The 20,065-nt window shown below is 45.3% G+C and overlaps 2 non-coding genes and 1 pseudogene across 3 annotated transcripts in view; 1 reads left to right on the top strand and 2 right to left on the bottom strand.

The window, feature by feature from the left end:
• Positions 1-20,065, top strand: part of LOC126931509 (neuroblastoma breakpoint family member 3-like) — an 833,099-nt pseudogene that overhangs the window by 184,371 nt on the left and 628,663 nt on the right. The window lies entirely within an intron of this gene.
• LOC126944150 (U1 spliceosomal RNA) lies at positions 12,191-12,354 on the bottom strand. The gene has a single exon (XR_007721962.1). It is a non-coding gene; the product is annotated as a U1 spliceosomal RNA (small nuclear RNA).
• On the bottom strand, positions 19,082-19,155 carry TRNAN-GUU (transfer RNA asparagine (anticodon GUU)). The gene has a single exon. It is a non-coding gene; the product is annotated as a tRNA-Asn (tRNA).

Below are 20,065 nucleotides of genomic sequence, written 5' to 3'. Positions count from 1 at the left end.
TAATTATTACTGTCCTTAAGATAATTGGGGCAATAATCTCTAAAGTTTTAGAGACTTAATTTTTCTATTCACTCCACTGGAAGAGTATGCCAATTGGTTTCATAAGAAAATATATTTATAAATCAGAAAATTTCTTTCCACCAATCTAGGGGGCATTCGAAAGCAAGTAATTGCATTAAGTAACATCATTTAGGGTGAAAACAGATGCAATGGTATCTATTAACGATGCTTATCAGTGAGGGAAACAAACTAAAGAAATGGACATCGTTAGATCCTTGGAAAACCCTCACTATTGAAAATCTAAGTGATTCTGTGATACCCTTTTGAGTCTTGCAGGACATTCTCTTTCCGAAGCCTATAAGAGTAAATCATTTCTTTTCATCCATTTTCATTAAGAACTCAGCTTCCTTGATGTTCTGGAGATTTTTAAATTTGATTTGTGGCCAGGCGCAGCGGCTTACGCCTACAATCCTAGCACTTTGGGAGGCCAAGGTGGGCAGATCAGTTGAGTTCAGGAGTTCAAGGCCAGCCTGGCCAACATGGCAAGACCCCATCTCTACTAAAAATACAAAAATTAGCCAGGCATGGTGTCACATGCCTGTAATCCCAGCCACTCAGGGGGCTGATACACAAGAATCGCGTGAACCCGGGAGGCCAAGTCTGCAGTGAGCCAAGATCATGCCACTGCACTCCAGACTTGGTGACAGAGTGCGACTCTGTCTTAGGCAAAAAAAAATTTTGATTTGTGTGGTTGTGAGAAGTGCTTATATTGCTGACTCCATTGTTTATTTGTGATCATATAAACCTCTTTTCTCCTGTCTGTAGTGTGAGTTAAACTTAATCCTTAAAGGACATGTATTTCAGCTGGTTAGAGTTGTTTAGCTAGTAGAAAACTGAGTATACGAATCAAAGAAAAGTGCTCCTTACATGCCACAGACTTAGCTTTCTTTCTGTACTAAGATTTCTTTTAGGTATAGTAATTTGTTAAAGCCAAGAGCTCCTATGGAATGAAGTTAGGTGGGAGGGGGGCATTGAGTAGTAAGATCATCTTTACAATAGAGATGCCACTCTTGCAGGTATTGACAGCTATTGGGCCCAAAACATTGTTACCAAACATTGGAAAGACAAGATATGAGCAACTTCTCATTGCTGCAGTCTCAAATATCAGGAAATACCATTATCCTCAGGACAATGAATAGACAATCAAAAGAGACTCACAGACTAGATCTGCTGTCATGCATCACCAAACAGGGAATGGATCCTTGTCAAACAACACCCAACAGAGATTGTCCTCAGAAATTCACTTCATAACATCAAAACCAGAAACGCACACTGATGCCACTGATGGCAGAAAACAATGATGCGAGAAAGAGAGAGAGGGAGATAGAGAGAGGAAGGACTCGCCCAATGACCATACTTAGTACATAAAAGCAAAAGAACTCAACTTCTGCTCATGAAAGCAAGAACCGAGGGAACAAGAGCCAGTATCTCTAAGGATCCAGGTCTGCACCAGGGGCCTGTTAGGTGCAGGATTCTGTTGGCTCCAATGATGGGTCTCAGATGGACTAATTTTTATGGACATAGCCTCTGAAAGAAATCAGTCGAGGAATAATATAGAGACACTTATCTGCATGCTCATTCTCCATTACTATAGAAGGGAAACTGGCATTAGATTGTTTTAATCAAATAAAAGTAAAATCAAGATTTATAAAGAAAAGAGGAAAGGGGAGGAGAAAAAAATGACTGGGACCATTGTGATTTTGCTCCCTTTGGATAAGCAACTTGGCAGAAAGCTATCAAAGAGGTCACTGTGACCTGTCTTCTCTGGATGAATGTGACTTGGTCACCACAGGAAACAATTACAGGCTGGGCACAGTGGCTCATGCCTGTAATATCAACACTTTGGGAGGCGGAGGTGGGCGGATCACTTGAGCTCACGAGTTGGAGAGCAGCCTGGGCAACATGATGAAACTCTGTCGGTACAAAAAATACAAAATTTAGCCAGGCATGGAGGTCTATGCTAGTAGTCCCAGCTACTCAGGAGGCTGAGGTGGGAGGATCACCTGAGCCCAGGAAGGTTGAGGCTGCAGTGAACCATGATTACACCCTTGCACTCCAGCCTGAGTGACAGAGTAAGACCATGTCTCTAAATAAATGAATTAAATTTGAAAAAGAAACAAGGCCAGGCCACTATTCACAATAGCAAAGATTGGAATCAACCCAAATGTCCATCAGTGACAGACTGGATTAAAAAAATGTGGCATATATACACCATGGAATACTATGCAGCCATAAAAAAGGATGAGTTTGTGTCCTTTGTAGAGACATGGATGCAGCTGGAAACCATCATTCTCAGCAAACTATCGCAAGAACAGAAAACTAAATACCGCATGTTCTCACTCATAGGTGGGAATTGAACAATGAGATCACCTGGACACAGGAAGGGGATCATCACACACCAGGTCCTATTGTGGGGAGCGGGGGCAGGGAGGGATAGCATTAGGAGATATACCTAATGTAAATGATGAGTTAATGGGTGCAGCACACCAACATGGCACATGTATACATATGTAACAAACCTGCACGTTGTGCACATGTACCATAGAACTTAAAGTATAATAATAAAAATTAATTAATTAATTAAATAAATAAATAAAAAAGAAACAGGGCCAGGCAGGGTGACTCACACATGTAATCCCAGCACTCTGGGAGGCCAAGATGGGAGTATCACTTGAGCTCAGGAGTTCGAGACCAGCCTGGGCAACATAGTGAGACCTCATCTCTAAAAAATACATACATATATTTTAATAAATATATATAATAAAATATATACTATATTTTATTATACATAATATATAACTGTATGTATTATATAATTATAATAAAATATGTATATATTTTATTATATATAATAAAATTTAAAAGAAACAATTACAGATGTTGAAGGACTTTAAAATAGCCAGGTGCAGTGGTTCAGGCTGGTAATCCCAGCACTTTGGGAGACTGAGACAGGAGGATCACTTGAGCCCAGGAGACTGAGAACACAGTGAACTATGATCGTGCTACTGCACTGCAACCTGGGCAACAGAGCAAGACCCTATCTCAAAAAATAAAATAAAATGTCTTAAAAGTTTAGCTGTCCATCCTATGAAACTGAATATCTGTGTGTAATGTCCACCATGTCCTCCTGTTGTACCTCCCCCTTACTTAAGCCAGGAAGGCATTTGTCCCCTTATTAGACTATCACTGGCACATGGTCGGGCATGGTGTCTCATGACTGTAATATCAGCATGTTGGGAGGCTGGTCAGGAGTTTGAGACCAGCCTGGCCAACATGATGAAACTTTGTCTCTACTAAAAATACAAAAATTAGCCAGGCGTGGTGGTGCAGTGTTGTAAGCTGAGATCGCTCCACTGAACTCCAGCCTGGGTGACAGAGCAAGACTGTGTCGCAAAAAAAAAAAAAAAAAAAAAAGGCAAAGAAAAGAATATCATGGGCACATGTATAGAAAGTTAGGCTTCAAAAAAATCAAAAAAAAAAAAAAAAAAAAATAGGCCGGGCGCGGTGGCTCAAGCCTGTAATCCCAGCACTTTGGGAGGCCGAGACGGGAGGATCACGAGGTCAGGAGATCGAGACCATCCTGACTGACACGGTGAAACCCCGTCTCTACTAAAAAAAATACAAAAAACTAGCCGGGCGACCTGGCGGGCGCCTGTAGTCCCAGCTACTCGGGAGGCTGAGGCAGGAGAATGGCGTAAACCCGGGAGGCGGAGCTTGCAGTGAGCTAAGATCCAGCCACTGCACTCCAGCCTGGGCGGCAGAGCGAGACTCCGTCTCAAAAAAAAAAAAAAGAAAGTTAGGCTGGGTGCGGTGGTTCACACCTGGAATCCTAGCACTTTGGGAGGCCAAGGCAGGTGAATCTCTTGAGCCCAGAAGTTAGAGCTCCTGGAGCCAATCTGGGCAACATAGCAAGATCCTATCTCTAAAAAAAAAAAAGAAAAGTTGGATTTGGTGGTGCACACCTGTAGTTCCAGCTATTCTGGAGGCTCACTAGAGCCGGGGTGGCAGGTGCAGTGAGTTTGCAGTGAGCTGAGATCATGCCACTGCACTCCATCCTGGGTGACAGAGTGGCACCTAGTCTCAAAACAAAAAGTAGGAGAGGGGAGAAAATTTGTTGTATCAGCAAAGAAATGAAGAAAGGGACATTATTAGAGTTGAGAAAGAAATTAGAATATGATTTGGTACCTTTCCCACAGAAGATGAGTTTGCTAACGTGCTGAAATTAGAAGCATTATATAAGGCCTGGTGTAATCATAGCACTTTAGGAAGACCTCGGATGTGCCTGAGCTCAGGAGTTGGGGACCAGACTGGGCAACATAACGAAACCCTTTCTCTACCAAAAATACAAAAATTAGCTAGGCCCTTCGGATGTGACAACTGATTGTGCCGCAGAGACACAACCCTAGTGGCTTAGGACTCGGGGAAAGTATAATCTCCCCGGTTTATCTAGGGATCGATAATGCGCCAACGCTTTAAAAGCTGGAGCAGGCGGCCGGGCTTGGTGGCTCATGCCTGTAATCTCAGCACTTTGGGAGGCCAAGGCGGGCAGATCACGAGGTCAGCTGATCGAGACCATCCTGGCCAACAAAGTGAAACCTCTCTCCCTACTAAAATACAAAACATTAGCCGGGCAGGGTGGAGCGAGCCTGTCTCAGAGAAGAAAAAAAAAAAAAACCTGAAGCAGGTGTCCCTCAGTGGGCTCTAACCACCAACCTTTGGATTAAGAGCCGAACGCGCTAACCGATTGTGCCACAGAGACGCGTAGTTTACCTCCTTCTGGGCGCTATAGGAAGGGTGCACTCACCAAACACTCCCCAACCCTCCCATCCTCAGAGCCCACCACACAGTAAAACTGTGCAAGGAATTGGAAAACTGGAGAGATTAGAGCGGTGAATCGTGTTGGTCTCGTCGGAGACCCGCAGGTTGGGAGATTCTGGAACCAGGACGACCTTGCCCCTCGCCTGCTTCAGAAGCCCCTGGAAAAGCCCCGGCCCGCGACCCGGACCTGAGCCGCCTGGGGGCCCAAGAGACGCTGAACGCCCCGTGGACTCCCAGGATGGTTCTTTGTGCCGCCTTCACCCAGTGAGGGAGCCTGTGCCCACCCTGCCCAGTCGCCTTTAAGGCCGCTGCGGAACTTCCGCTGCCATCTTCGTATCCTGTGTCCCGCACGGGGGCTCCACCGGGGCAGGGATGGTGGTGAGCGTGGCTCGTGGGGCCCCTCGCGGGGAGCAGGGTCTGGCCCTCACCAGGGCGCACGCCTAGGACTTGTTGAATGAATCCATCGTCGCCTTTAGCTTTTAGTCCTTTGAAGAGCCCTGAAAATGGAAATCATGAAATATTTTACCATGGGGAAGTTTTTATTTGTTTTTTTGTTTTGTTTTGTTTTGTTTTTTGAGACAGGGTCTCGTTTGGTCGCCCAGGCTGGAGTGCAGTGGTACAAACACGGCTCACTGCAGCCTCGACCTCCCGAGGCCATCGTCGCCTTTAGCTTTTAGTCCCTTGAAGAACCCCAAGAATAGAAATCATGAGATTTTTCCACGGGGAAGTTCTTTTTACAAAGCGTTTATTCACATTGATTCCTCGGCATTCCCCGGAGAGGGCAACGGGCAGGGCCTCCAATGCACCTTCTGCGGCAGTGGAGCCGCAGGGGCTCAGCTGGGCAGTGGTAGGGTCATAGGGCAGGAGGATAGGAGCGGGGGAAGGGAAAAGCAAAAGCAGGGAAAGAAGCTGAGAGCGGTGGAACAGACATCCAGACCTCCTGAAAGGCTCGTGCAGCACAGGCTGGATCTTCTGGAGGTGAGAATTGTTTTTTGTTGCTGTTGTTGAAGCAGAATGGGGAGGAACTGAGGGGAAAATTGAGAGAGAACGTGAAAGAGCTCCAAACGCGAGGACCTATAACTCCCCAAGAATAACATCTTCCAGAAGAACTAGACAGAAAACTACGAGTCTGGGAACCCTGAAATCCCTGGAGGAGTAGCATCATCATGACCCTCTGTGTTCCTCTTGGCAAAAGGACTTGCTTCCTTTGTTTGTACAATTGTTTGTGTTTGTTAAATAAATAAAACCCTTTTCATATATCTTTGAAAGGACATTGGCTCTATTATTTTATGATTACAAATAATGCTGCAGTCGTCATTCTTGTACACTTATCATTGGCCACTGGTGTATTTCTATAGGGTAGAGGCCTGGAGAGCAGTTGCTCCAGCATAGTGATTACATGGTTTTTATATCGTTCTATTTTCTTTCCTTTGTTGGCTTATTAGCTATAACTCTCTTTCTTCTGGTCCACCACTCTCCGACTTCTTTCCCTGCTTTTGCTTTTCAGTGATGGCTTTAGGGTTTCCAGAATACATCTTCATCGGTGCCATCAAGTGACATTCTACCTCCCCTTCTGGCCATTATGCTAGTGTTGTCATGTAATTTGATTTTACACATGTTATAAACCCCAGAATCCATTACTATTGCTTTTGTTTAATTGGTCAAATTATTTTAAAATATTTAGATAATAAGAACATATATATTTAACTATGTGCATACCGATTTCCAGTAGTCTCCATTTCTTTGTGTAGATCCATTTTTCTGTCTGGTATCCTTATCCTTAGGCCGGGAGAACTCCTTTTGCATTTCTTGTAGCGTGAGTTGCTGAATTCTTTCATTTTTTTATATGTCTTTAAATGTCCTTATTTCTATCACATTCCTGAAAGATTTTTCATTTTGGCATAGAATTCTAGGAAAACTTTATTTCTTTCAGTACTTTAGGATGTTGCCACTTTGTTTTTGTAAAACTGGCATAAAGTGGGCTTCCTGTACTTGTTATATAATTTTTGGAATGTGTATTTAAATTAAAAACATTAAAATGGGCTGGACGAGGTGGTGCACGCCTGTAGTCCCAGCACTTTGGGAAGGGGAGACAGGAGATTGCTTGAGGCCCACAGTTGGAGACCAGTGTGGGCAAGATAGCAAGACCCTGTCCCTCTGTCTCTCATATATATATGTGTGTGTATATAACGTATATATACACACACACACACACACACACACATCGTGAACGTCCTAGATTCATCTTAAGTTCCACCAACAGTGCACTTAAAGTAAAATGTGCCCAACCTGAGGGTCAAACCTATCTGCTGACATGTAATTTGTGTTTGTGAGACATTCTCAACAGCATTTGTTTCACCTAGCATCGTGGTTTTCAAGTTTTCATCACACTTGAATGTCTTAAGTGCAAAACTTGTCAGAATTCATTTCCTTTGCCAAAAAATTCTAAAATACTTTTTTTGTTGTTTTTTTTTTGAGATCAGTTCACTGCAACTTCCACTTCCCATGTTCACAGAATTCTTCTGCCTCAGCCTCACGAGTAGCTGGGACTACAGGCCTGCGACAACACACCTGACTAATTTTTGTATTTTTAGTAGAGACGGAGTTTCACCATATTGGCCAGGCTGGTCTCAAAGTCCTGATCTTAAGTAATCTGCCCACCTCGGCCTCCCAAAGTGTTGGGATTACAAGCATGAGCCACCGCGCCCGGCCTAAAATACTCTTACTTCAAGTAAAAGTGCATTAAAAACAAACTTCTCAGTTGCATCCCTGGAATCCACAGAAAGCCCGGGAGAGACAATCGAGTGCTACAGGATAAAACACTATCACCACGTTGGCCAGGCTGTTCTTGAACTCCTGACCTCGGGCTCCCAAAGTGCTAGAATTACAGGCATGAGCCACCGCACCCAGCCCAACCAAGATTATTAAACCATTCTAATTTGTCAAAAGAGTCACACTGATTTTTGAAAAATAATGTAATGGGCTGGGTGCCGTGGCTCATGCCTGTAATCCCAGCACTTTGGGAAGCCATACCAGGAGGATCACAAGGTCAGGAGTTCGAAACCAGCCTGACCAAATTGGTGAAACCCTGTGTCTACTAAAAATACAAAAATTAGCCGGGCGTGGTGGTATGCGCCTGTAATCCCAGCTACTCGGGAGACTGAGGCAGCAGAATTGCTTGAACCCGGGAGGCAGAGGTTGCAGTGAGCTGAGATTGCACCACTGCACTCTAGCCTAAGCGACAGAGTGAGACTCCGTCTCAAAATAAATAAATAAATAAATAAAATAATAACATAATGAACGCTTTCATCGTTTATATATTAAATATTTACATTATTTAAACTGTTCAAAAGCATCAAAGATTCCTCTCTGCTATCAGCTTCATTTCATTTATTTTGTTGTACCAAACTATCAAGACCATTAATTTAATCTACAGCTAAATCTATTATTTTTTCATGTTAGAAATTCAACAAAAAAAATTTTTCCCTAATGAAACCTCACATTTCAAGCATAAGTAGACTGGGCAAGGTGGCTCACACCTGTAATCCCAGCACTTTGGGAGGCCGAGACAGGTGCATAACTTGAGGTCAGGAGTTTGAGACCAGCCTGGCAAACATGGTGAAACCCTGTCTCTACTAAAACTCTAAAAATTAGCTGGGCGTGTTGGCATTCGCCTGTAATCCCAGCTACTCTGGAGGCTGAGGCAGGGAAATAGCTTCAACCTGGGAGGTGTAGCTTGCAGTGAGCTGAGATCCCACCACTGCACTCCAGCCTGGGCTACAGAGCAAGACTCTGTCTCAAAAATGAATAAATAAATAAGCATAAGTAGTAAAAAATAAAATAAAATAAAAAATAAGGCACAGTGTCTTGCTCTGTTATCCAGGCTAGAGTGCAGCGGGGCAATCATAGCTGACCAACTTGGAACTTCTGGGCTCAGGAGATCCTCCTGGCTCAGCTTGCCTTGTTTATTTTTACAGATGGGGTCTTGCCCTGTTGCCCAGGCTTGTCTCCAACTGCTGGCCTAAAGCAATGCTTCCGCCTCAGCCCGATGAGTTGCTGGGAGTACAGGCACAAGACGCAGCCTAGCATTGTAGGAAAACAATTTTCAACAAATTCATTTTTTTTTTTTTTGAGTTGGGAGTCTCACTCTGTCACCCAGGCTGGAGGGCAGTGGTGCAATCATAGTTCACTGCAGCGTGCCTCAGTCTCTCTAGTAGCTGAGATTACAGTCATGCAGTATCATGCCTGGCCAACTTTAAAATATTAGCTAATACTTAAAAATTTGTAGAAGCCAGGCACAGTGGCTCACCCTATAATCCCAGAACTTTGGGAGGCCGAGGTGGGCAGATCATGAGGTCAGGAGATCGAGACCATCCTGGCTAACACGGTGAAATCCCGCCTCTACTAAAAATACAAAAAATTAGCCGGATGTGGTGGCACATGCCTGTAGTCCCAGCTACTTGGGAGGCTGAGGCAGGAGAATCGCTTGAACCTGGGAGGCAGAGGTTGCAATGAGTCAAAATTGTGCCACTGCACTCCAGCCTGGGAAACACAGCGAGACTCTATCTCAAAAAAAAAAAAAAAATTTGTAGAGACAGGGGTTTCACTATGTTGCCCAGGCTCGTCTCCAACTCCTAACCTCAACTGATCCTCCCTCCTCAGCCTCCTAAAGTGCTGGGATTGCATATATGAGTCACCATACCTGGCTTAATTTTCTTATTTTAATTTTATATAAGTGATTATTATTGTTCCTAAGATAATTGGGGTAGTGACTCCTTTAAAATTTTAGAGACCTAATTTGTCTATTCACTTCACTGAAAGAGTATGACAGTTTGTTTCATGAGAAAATATCCTATATTTATAAAGAAGGAAAATTCCTTCCACCAAACTAGGGGGCATTCTAAAGAAATGAATTGTGCTAAGTAAGGTGAAAACAGAGGCAATGGTATCTATTAACAATGTTTATCAGTGAAGGAAATAAACTGAAAATATTAACATCATTAGATCCTTGGAGGGCCTTCATTGCTGAAAATGTGAGTGATTTTGTGATACCCTTTTGAGTCCGGCAGGACATTCTCTTTCCAGGGCATAGAACAGTGGGTAAATAATTTCTTTTCATTCATTTTCATTAAGGGATGAACTTCCTTAATGTTCTGGAGATTATTACATTTGATTTGTATAGCTGTGAAAAGTGCTCATATTGCTGATTCCATTGCTTATATGTGATCATATAAATCTTTCCTTTCTGTAGTGTGATTCAAACTTAATCCTTAAAGGACATGTATTTGAATTTTTCAGCTGGTTAGAAACCTGAATATACCAATCAAGGAAAACTTCTCCTTACATGCTACAGATTTAGTTTTCTTCCTGGACTAAGATGTCTTTTAGATATAGCAAATTTGTTAAAGCCAAGAGCTCCTATGGAACGAAGTTGGGCGGGAGGGGGGACATTGAGTAGTAAGATCACTCTTGTAATAGAGATGCCACTCTTGCAGATATTGACAACTACTGGGCTCATAAAATTTTTACCAGACATTTGAAAGACAAGATACGAACAACTTATCATTGCTGCACTCTCAAATATCAGGAAATACCATTATTCTCAGGACAATACATAGACAATAAAAGAGACTCACAGAGCAGATTAGCTGTCATGTATTACCAAACAGGGACTGGATCCTTGTCAACAACACCCAACAGAGATTTGTCCCCAGATATTCACTCCATAACATCAAAACCAAAAACCCACACTAATGGCAAAAAATAATGATGCAATAATGAGAGAGAGAGAGAGAGAGAGACCTGTCCTATAGCCATACTTAGTGGGTAAAAGCCAAAGAGCTCAATTTCTGCTCTTGATACTTAATAGAACAGAGGGAACATGAGCCAATCGCTCAGTGGGTCCAGATCTGCACTAAGTGCCTGTTGGATGCAGGATTCTACCGTCTCCAGTAATATGTCTCAGATGGACTAGCTTTTTGTTCTATTTTGTTTGTTTTGTTTTGGCTTTTGTTTTTTTGTTTTTGAAGCAGAGTCTCGCTCTGTTGCCCAGGCTGGGGTGCAATGGCACGATCTCGGCTCACTGCAACCTCCGCTTCCTGGGTTCAAGCGATTCTCCTGGCAGCCTCCCGAGTAGCTGGGATTAGGGACACACACCACCACGCCCGGCTATTTTTTTTTTTTTTTTTTTTTTTTTTTTTTTTTTTTTTAGTAGAGACGGAGTTTCGCCATGTTGGTCAGTCTGGTCTCGAACTCCTGACCTCAGTTGATCAGAAGTAGGTGAGGTCAGAAAACACACCCTGGGAGAGGCTGGCACAATGCCCAGAACCGCCATCGCTAGGCCTAGGGTTTTCTTCTGTAGTGGATACTAGTATTCACGTAGTGCAGGGACAAAACCAATTAGATACTTCTGGGAGTTAAAAAGAGATGAACTTACAGTGCCATTTGAGAAGGGGTATTAAGGAATTTGCCAGGGTACTGACACGTGTCAGGTGTAAATCGCAGGTTGAGAGAGAGCTAAGTATTTTCTGCCCATGAAGGTGATAAGCGAGGGCCTGAAGAAAGAGGGACGGGGGAGGACGCTGGCGCCAGAAATAGGAAAGGGCTGCTTGGGGGTAGGAAGGATGAGTGGGGGTGCTACCTAGAAAGCTGCCTGGCAATGGATGTAGGATGTGGAAGCGAGACATCAAACAAGAAGCTGTCGCTTAAATAAAGACTGAAGAAAGACTAGGTATGTAAACGGCAGGAGACAGCAGGGAAACTGGACACACTCCTCATAAAACTTTCAGCCTTATATTTCAGGAAGGATTTTGGCACATTTTGGCCAAGACAGGTGAGGTGAGGCCTGCGGACCTCGATGAATATGGTTTAGGGCACCTGGGCGCCAGGAGAGCCGTTCCCCGACGCAAAGTAAGCGAGTTATGTCTACAACCAAACGGGGACACTAAGAGTCCCGAAGACCGTGTTTTCTTCCCGATAACAGCGCCCGTCTGCGTAGTTTGCACCTGGCTCTACGAGGTGAGAACACATTCCCCGCTAGCACAGAAATACCGCAAACTCCTGAGGGGACTGCGGTTAGAAGCGGAGGCTGTGTAAAAAGTGATTGGGGGCTGGGGGAAAACACCAAGATTTTCACAGAGCGTGAGAATTCAAAGACCCTGGAGACCACGTACCAATCTCTGCAGTGAAATGACATTACTTCCTATTCCCCAGCGTTCGAAACTAAGAATAAACACTTACCACCAAGGTATAAACCAATAGAAAAATTAACACAACCCTTACAACAAAACCTACTCTTTAAACTACAAGAAGTCAGGGGAAAGCGCGAACGCAGTCCCCCACTACCACAAATTATGCAGTCGAGTTTCCCACATTTGGGGAAATCGCAGGGGTCAGCACATCCGGAGTGCAATGGATAAGCCTCGCCCTGGGAAAACCACCTTCGTGATCATGGTATCTCCCCTGCCAGGTAAGTATGAGCTCCAGCACCTCCGCCCTGCCACAGCCTCATACGTCTCACCCTTTACACGTACGGTCACTTGCCCCGCGCACTCTCGAGCCCTCCTAGCCCTGACACACAGCTGGGACTCTCAGGTCCGACTAGCGGTCCTGAACCCGCTCCCACGGCAGGGGAACTCCTTCGTGGCGAAGCAGCAGATGTCGAAGCAGCAGCCCCTGCGCTGCCTCATCTACATAGAAGTCGCCCTCTCCGTGATGTCACCGACAGTGCCTTTCCCAGTCCCCTTCTGCCTTTCTTCCACTCAGCGGACCAACCCGCTGCCGGAGCCCACAAGGGGAAGTGACGTTTGCCTCTCCCTTTTTTCCTCCGCCCCCGCATCTGTTCTCTCCCAAAGCAGCTGGTGCTTAACCTGTGTTGTGTAACAACCTTTCGGCGGCCCAATGAAGCCTGGACATCCTTCTTCAAATAATGACTTTTAATTCGCAGACTAGAACGTTTAAGATTACAAAAGAAACCGCTTCTCTTCACATCCTTATCGTTGGGATGTAGCATTCAGCTTGAAATTGGAAGCCGTTTAATATCAGAGAGAAACCATATTTATGAAAGTAAAGAGACTGCTCAGATGACTGCAAACCAGCCTTCCTTACTGGTTTTATCACTGGTAATGTTATAAAGACAGTTGTCCAGTTTCATGAATCTTGTAGTTGGTTTTTCTTTTTTTTTTTTCCCAAATTCAGTATTATAGAAAAATATGCTGCCCCAGAAGAGATGATTGGACACTCTCAAGCGTGGTGTTGGATTTTGTCATCTCTTCCACAGCCATCTCCAGACCTTAGTGCTTAGTTTTTTATATTCTGCAAACACAAAACCAAAATAATCCAAATTTGACACAAATACCTGGGATCCATCTTATTTGTGATGTTTAACAAATGTCTGGATCATCTTTTCTTATATTGGATTACAATGCATGAAACATTGTGAAGTAAGCAAAGTTGGAATGCCCAAGTCAAAGACCATTTGAATATTTACAAGTAGATTTGAGACAGGAATAATACAGGGTGGTCACAGGATAACAAATTCTAGGCAGCAGATTTACCTGACTTGAGGCTATGGGCTGATAAGACGCTGAAAAACCAGTGTGGACCAAGCTGTCTAAGACTGACTGGACCCAATGTGGTGCTTGATTTGATGTAGGTTTTACCTAGGCCCTCATTATATGCTCATTAACATACTAAATCACACACCCACCAGTGCCATGACAGTTCTGAGACCAGTATTTGATGTAAAAATGGATGGCACCACAGTTCTGAGAAATCTCCACCTTTACCCAGGAATTGTTATGAATATTCCACTCCTTGGTTAAAGAAACCCATCAAGATGAAACCCCAGAACCCATTGTTCTCTCTCGGATATGCCCGAACTCCCCTTTCTTGAGTGTGTACTTTTTGCTTTGCAATAAATCTCTTCTTTCACTGTTTGCTGACTCATCCTTGACTTCGTTCTGGAGATGGTGTCAAGAGCCTGGACACCATGGCTGGGGTCGAGATCCCACCAGCATCCGGGGACCTCCCTCAGCCCACCAGTATCAGATTCTATCCCATTGCTCAAATCATAAAACATCGAGTGGAGAGTTCTCCTTGGAGACCATAAAGTAAAGATTCTGTGGCATGGCGGCCAGTTAGGCCACTGGAAGGCATGGCAAAATCTTGAAAATGAGGGATTAGGTGACAGTGTAGCAACTGCTGAATACTAAATACTTGATCCAGGCTCCATTCCCTGGAGACTGACAGGGAGACACATTGTCCAGGTAGTAGTGGAGAAATACTTTCTGGGTATCTGACCAGCCTTTGTGGAAAGAACTGGCACCATCCTGCAGATGTAACCGCCTGATGGGTTCTTCCTGCCCACTGTACATACAAAATCAATTCGTGGAGACCATGGCATTGCAGTAAAGAGTTTCATTGACACAGGCCAGCCACAACCTGTGGGAGACAGAGTTACTACTCAAATCGATCTCACTGAAGGCTTGGAGGTAAGGGGTTTTTCAAAGACAGTTTGGTGGGGAGGGGCAGTGCTGATTGTTGGGGGATGTGGAAACTGGCCCTCCTGCCCTGAGCAAACTTCAGGGCTAAGGGACTGGTTGATTTTCGGGCCAAATGGTGCCATCCAGTAGTCAGACATGCAAAAGCCTGAAAAGAAATCTCAAGAGGCCAATCTTAGGTTCTACAATAGTGATGTTCTTCACAGCAGTAATTGGGGAAGCTGCAAATCTTGTGACCTCTGGAATAATGACTGGTAATTATTTAATGAGGCATATATCTTAGCAGAATTCATGCCCCTTTCATCCTCCTAACTTGGTGGCCTTTCATTAGTTTTACATTTAGTTTTGGGGAAGGTTATCATTTAAACCAACCTTTTTGGCTGTCCCCAATGTTTTTGGCACCAGGGACTGGTTTCACGGAAGACAATTTTTCCATGGAAGGGGGTGGTGGATGGTTTCTGGATGAAACTGTTCCACCTCAGGTCATCAGGCATTAGTTAGAGTCTCATAAGGAGTGCGCAGTCTGGATGCCTCACATGCTCAGTTCCCAATAGGGTCCGCGCTCCCATGAGAATCTAATGCCGATGCTGACCTGACAAGATGGTAATGCTTGAAAGCCTGCAGCTCACCTCCTACTGTTCGGCTGGGTTCCTGTCTTGTGACCCTGGGGTTTGGGGATCCCTGATTTAAACTATAAACTCAATTTTTCCCAAAGATCGCTTGGGAGAAATTGCACAGGAATGAGCAAAGACAGCCAGCCTGTGAGGCTAGAACCAAGATGGAGTCAGCCGTGTCTGCTTTCTCTTATTGTCAGAATTTTGCAAAAGTAGTTTCAGAGGGACTACCCTGGACACTTGTTAAAAACTTGAGATGGATTTTATTGTATGTACTACAGTAGGCAAGAGAGACCAGCAGAGAACTGAGCTCAACTCCAAATACAGCAAAAAGAGTTGAAGGTGTATAGCCAATCGGCAAGATAAGAAAGTTAGTGGATGGAAAATTACTAAGAGGAACTTGATTAGCTATCAAAAGTGGTTGGGAGGACTCTTGCTAAACTAGACTCAACAGTACTCTTTTCTAAAACTGGACTTGGCAGGCCAAGAACTAATAGAGAAAAGGGTTCAGCGGCAACTAAGGTTTGGTCAAAGATGGAGTCCTTGTCAACGCTACATTGAAGCTTCTGCAAGTAAACAAAGACCAACCAAACAAAAAAAAGCAAAGGCTATTTATTCTGAGCTTGCTATAGCAGGGAGTCAGCCACTGTTACTTGTGTTTTGGCAGAGACTTGAAGGCGGTCAGAAGGGTGGGAAAGCTTTTTAAAAAGAAAGACTTCAGGCCGGGTGCGGTGGCTCATGCCTGTAATCCCAGCACTTTGGGAGGCCGAGACGGGAGGATCACAAGGTCAGATGATCGAGACCATCCTGGCTGACAAGGTGAAACCCCGTCTCTACTAAAAAGACAAAAAAATTAGCCAGGAGTGGTGGCAGGCGTCTGTAGTCCCAGCTACTCAGGAGCTGAGGCAGGGGAATGGCATGAACCCAGGAGGCGGAGCTTGTAGTGAGCAGAGATCTCACCACTGTGCTCCAGCCTGGGTGACAGAGTGAGCCTCCGTTTCAAAAAAAAAAAAGGCTTCAGGTATGCTTGGATTGGAGGCTGTCAGCACGGTGAAGTTGTAGATAGATGAAGAAAATCAAAATATTTTACCCCAGAATATGTGTCTTTGGCATATTTTAAGAATGCTGTCAGAGAGCCAGCAAACAGAAGTAACTCTGCAAAACTGTCTTTTGTAGAGGAAATTTACACCTGCAGAAAATCTGCATTAATCCAGCCTTTCCTTGTCAGGACTGAGAAATAAAAATAAGCCCTAGGCCCTACAACCAACTGAACGGACTCCCTCTTGGCTGACAGGACCTCAGAGAAGCCTTGAAAAATGTTTCTGGCTGTGGCAGGATAGGAGGTCGGACATGCCCCCTTAAAACCCCTCCCTCACTAACTGCCATTGTGAGGCAGAACAGCAGAGGGAATTGGAAGTTGGATGAAAGGCAGAATGAGTAAAAGCAGAAACAGAAGCAAGGTGATGGGGTGGGAGAGCAAGAAGCAAGATAAAAGGCAGAAGTTGAGCAGCCAAAACAAAAAGTAAGATTTAAAAAAGCAAGCAAGGCCGGGCGCAGCCTCTCACACCTGTAATCCCAGCAGTTTGGGAGGCCAAGGGAGGCAGATCACCTGAGGTCAGGAGTTTGAGGACCAGCCTGACCGACATGGTGAAACCCCTTTGTCAGGCCTCTGAGCCCAAGCTAAGCCATCATATCCCCAGCGACCTGCACGTGTACATCCAGATGGCCTGAAGCAACTGAAGATCCACAAAAGTGAAAATAACTTAACTGATGACATTCCACCATTGTGATTTGTTTCTGCCCCACCCTAACAGATCAATGTACTTTGTAATCTCCCCCACCCTTACGTAGGTTCTTTATAATCCCCCAAACCCTTAAGAAGTTTCTTTGTAATTCTCCCCACCCTCAAGAATGTATTTGGTGAGCTTCATCCCATGCCCCCAAAACATTGCTCTTAACCTCACCGCCTATCCCAAAACCTATAAGAACCAATGATAATCCCATCACCCTTTGCTGACTCCTTTTTCGGACTCAGCCCTCCTGCACCCAGGTAAAATAAACAGCCATGTTGCTCACCCAAAGCCTGTTTGGTGATCTCTTCACACGGACACACATGAAACACTCTTCTCTACTAAAAATACAAAAAATTAGCTGGGCATGGTGGTGCACTCCTGTACTCCCAGCTACTCAGGAGGCTGAGATGGGAGAGTTGCTTGAACCCGGAAGGCAGAGGTTGCAGTGAGCCAAGATCGTGCCACTGCACTCCAGACTGGGCAACACAGCAAGAACCTGTCTTTAAAAAAAAAAAGGCACGCAAGGACCCCAAGGCCAGCAAGATCCAAACCAGTAAAGGGTCAGCTCCTCAGAGATAGGCATGTGGATTAGAGAGAAAAAGTATCCTTAAAATGACTTCATATGATAATTAGCTCATTAAGGCTGATACATATGGACTGCATATCAAGCATGTACTTAAAATTACGGGATGGAGGCAACATTCAAGCACACAAGGGCCAAAGTAACCAAGCAACCCACCTATCAATCAAAAGGCAAACACTGGCTAAAGATTTGACATCTTTGGCCCGGCGCGGTGGCTCACGCCTGTAATCCCAGCTCTTTGGGAAGCCGAGGCGGGTGGATCACAAGGTCAGGAGATCCAGACCATTCTGGCTAACAAGGTGAAACCCCGTCTCTACTAAAAACACAAAAAAATTAGCCGAGCATTGTAGCAGGCGCCTGTAGTCCCAGCTACTCGGTAGGCTGAGGCAGGAGAATGGCGTGAACCTGGGAGGCGAAGTTTGCAGTGAGCCAAGATCGCGCCCCTGCACTACAGCCTGGGCGACAGAGCGAGACTCCGTCTCAAAAAATATAATAATAATTAGGCTTTTTTTCCCTAAGGGTTAACAAACCAGCCCTTTGGAAAGACTTGCTTCACCACTGTTATCAACCAACACCCTGAGACTTTCCCTCCCTTCCGTGGTTTTGACAAAGCAAGCAAGCAGCATTCCCTCCTGATAAGAGACCACCGACCTAGGAATGATTCTGGCCAGACTACAGAGGATGTGCAGTGAGGGTTTTCGTGTCCTCTGCTTCAGCTTTTGATGTCAGAGGGCCACAGACTCCACTCTCAAATAGCTAATGCCACCATTTTATGAACATGGGCCCCATGGAGAGGCACGAAGCTCAATTGCACATCTTCCCATTTTTCCTCTTATAAATATTCATATTGGAATATTATTAGGCATTGCTCCCGTGAAAGATACATTTGCAGAATGTACTCAAATTAGAAGCGTTATATAAACACTATAATGTAGCAATGGGGCATCCAGTTCTCTACACTATAGAAATATCTGCGGTGTAGACATTTCCACAATGACCAAAGATATGTGTACAAGAATGGTGGCTGCAGCATTCTTTATAATCCTAAAACCATGAAACCAACCTCATCCCAAAAACTTTTTTTTTTTTTTTTTTGAGATGGAGTCTCATTCTGTTGCCCAGGCTGGAGTGTAGTGGTGCGATCTCGGCTCACTGCAGCCTCCACCTCCCAGGCTCAAACGATTCTCCTGCCTCAGCATCCCAAGTAGCTGGGATTACAGGCACATGCCACCACGCCTGGCTAACAAAAACATTTTGAAAAGGGTTAAATAAATCATGCACAAACTGGGGAAAAATACTGTTTTCAAAAATGATAGAGAGGATCACTATGATGATGACTGATTCCACTGGTCACATTATTGATAGAACAATCAGTAAGTCCAGGCACATCCTGGGGATACTACTGGACTCCTATTACTGAAATATGAAAAAATGGAGGCATGTAAATTACTCGTTTAAGCGTATGACGGACTGAATTAGAATTTTATCACACTAAAAGTGGGTTCCTAGGTCTCTGTTTCAGGATTCCTGAGTTAGACAGGTATAAACCCAGGATTTCAGGAGATACCCGGTTAAGAATCCGGTCGGAGGGGTGCCCTGGCCCTTGACATGGATAAGTCACAAATTAGTGGCCTAGGACTCCGGGAAGATAAAAATCTTGCCCATTCATGTAGGGATTGACAATGCATGAATGCTTTAAAAGCATTCACCAAGCGTCCCTGGGTGGATTCGAACCACCAACCTTTCGGTTAACAGCCGAACGCGCTAACCGATTGCGCCACAGAGACAGGTACTGTGAGCTCTACTGGCGCTACAGAAAGGGCGCACTCACTAAACTTCCTCCGTCCCTTCCATCCTCAGGGCCCGCCAGGCAGGACCACTGAGCAAGGCCCTTGGAAAATCCGAAAGATTGGAGCGGTGAGTCGCGCTGGTCACGTTGGACACCTGCGCCGTTGGGAGATTCTGGAGCCAGAAGGGCAGCCGAATGGCCTTCTCCCGCCCTGCCCCTGCCCCTCGCCTGCTTCAGAAACCCTCCAGAAACGCCCCTGTTGCTACCCCGGCCCGAGCCGCCTGGGGGCCCAAGGGCAGCTGAACGCCCGGTGGCTCCCGGGATGGCTCTTCCCGTTCTTTGCGCCACCTTCATCCAGTTAGGGAGCCTGTGCCCACCCTGCCCAGTCGCTTTCGGGGCCGCTGCGGAGCTGCCGCTGCCATCTTCGGATCCTGTGTCCCGCATGGGGGCTCCACTAGGGCAGGGATGGTGGCGAGGGTCGCTCGTGGGTCCCCTCACGGGGAGCAGGGTCTGCCACTCACCAGGCCGCCCGACTAGGACTTGTCGAATGAATCCATCGTGGCCTTTGGTTTTTAGTCCTTTGAAGAGCCTTCAGAATGGAAATCATGAGAGATTTTTCCATGGAGAAGTTCTTTTTACAAAGCATTTATTTAGTTGACTTCTCGGCACCCCGCGGGGCTGCAACAGGGCAGGGCCTCCAGTGCACTTTCTGCGCAGTGCAGCCGCGGGGACTCAGCTGGGCGGTGGTCGGGTCTTGAGGCCTGAGGGCGGGAGCCGGGGAAGGGAAAAGCAAAAGCAAAAAAAGAAGCCGGGGAGCGGTGGACTGTGGGGGAAAGAAAGAAAGATCAGGCTGTTACTATGTCTATATAGAAAGAAGTAGACACAAGAGACTCCATTTTGTTCTGTAT

The sequence above is a fragment of the Macaca thibetana genome, chromosome 1 (genome assembly GCF_024542745.1).
Source record: "Macaca thibetana thibetana isolate TM-01 chromosome 1, ASM2454274v1, whole genome shotgun sequence".
NCBI classification, from domain to species: Eukaryota; Metazoa; Chordata; class Mammalia; order Primates; family Cercopithecidae; genus Macaca; species Macaca thibetana.
The sequence above is the reverse complement of the archived record's forward strand: the minus strand, read 5'-3'. Positions and strand labels throughout refer to the sequence as shown.